We start from the raw sequence: 1,640 nt of genomic DNA on the forward strand, positions 1-1,640 counted from the left end.
TTCATCTCTACAGCTGTACCAGATTTTCATTTTACTTCCAGGTTTTAAGGTTGTCTCGCTTCAGCTGGATGATATGGATATTTGCCATTCACTTCACTTTTTGTCGTGAATGTTATAAATGTCACGTCATAAAAGAACCTGAAATAAGTTAAAACAACAACAATAAACTGCAAATACTTCTGAAAACATTGAGTTTGCGTATCAGACGTTTGTCCCTACTAGATATCGACTGGAAGCAACGATGGAAGGCTCGTCTGAGGACGACCTAGAGAGATATGTTTTTTTTTCGGCCAATACCGAAAAAAGAGGTAAAAGAGTCCGATAACCGATTTTGGAGTCGATATTCATTCCAGTAAAAGTGACCTATTGTCAAACTTTAGAATAATACTACAACAAACTCCAACACGTAACTTTGTTTTAAAGCATGAGGCATGTTTATTTAAAAAAAACAACTTCCGTATTTTTCGGAGTATAAGTCGCTCCGGAGTATAATTCGCACCGGCCGAAAAATGCATAATAAAGAAGGAAAAAAAACATATAAGTCGCACTGGAGTATAAGTCACATTTTTGGGGGAAATTTATTTGATAAAACCCAACACCAAGAATAGACATTTGAAAGGCAATTTATAATAAATAAAGAATAGTGAACAACAGGCTGAATAAGTGTACGTTATATGATGCATAAATAACCAACTGAGAATGTGCCTAGTATGTTAACGTAACATATTGTTGTCAGGCTTTGTCCCTGACAGTCTGGCTATGTCTTTGTTTCTGCGTTTGTCTTTGTTTCCTGTCTTTAGTTCTTGTCAGCACTCTTATTTTGGTTCAGTTTCCTGTTTGTCTCGGAGTGCTGTCCCCTCAGCTGTGGCTGATTGGCACCTGGCCACACCTGGTGTCAATCAGACAGCTGCTATTTATACCTGCCCTGCCCTCCAGTCACTGCTGGATTATTGTCATTCCTACCTGTCGTGTAGATATCGTTACAGCTACTACCTGTCGTGCTACTACTTGTCCTTTTACCTGTCGTCCGCAGCGGTAAGCTGTTCCTGTTAGCTATTTGTAGTTTGCTTTCTCCTAGCTCTTTTGTTTTGTGTTTTCCTTGTTAGCCATTAGCTGTTTCCAGTTGTTCTGTTTTGCTGGTTCCTGTTTTCAGTTTTGGCTATTCCTAGTTCCTGGTTTGTGTTTTTACCTTTACTTTATGAACATTAAATCATGTTTTCCCGCTCAATGCCTGCCACCATCTCTGCATCTTGGGGTTCGTCACCTACACACCCTGACAATTATGGTAAGAGTCATTCAAATAACTATAACATATAGAAACATGCTATACGTTTACCATACAATCTGTCACTCCTAATCGCTAAATCCCATGAAATCTTATACGTCTAGTCTCTTACGTGAATGAGCTAAATAATATTATTTGATATTTTAAGGTAATGTGTTAATAATTTCACACATAAGTCGCTCCTGAGTATAAGTCGCACCCCCAAACTATGAAAAAATCTGCGACTTATAGTCCGAAAAATACGGTAAACAAAATCAAAAAGTACAAGGTGTTCTTTGGCACAGTAGCATCTCTTGTAAGGTTGTACGGTATACCGGTTCTAATGAAATAAAAACTATACTTTACTGTCTTTGAT

This window comes from Entelurus aequoreus, linkage group LG04 (genome assembly GCF_033978785.1).
Source record: "Entelurus aequoreus isolate RoL-2023_Sb linkage group LG04, RoL_Eaeq_v1.1, whole genome shotgun sequence".
Classification (NCBI taxonomy): domain Eukaryota; kingdom Metazoa; phylum Chordata; class Actinopteri; order Syngnathiformes; family Syngnathidae; genus Entelurus; species Entelurus aequoreus.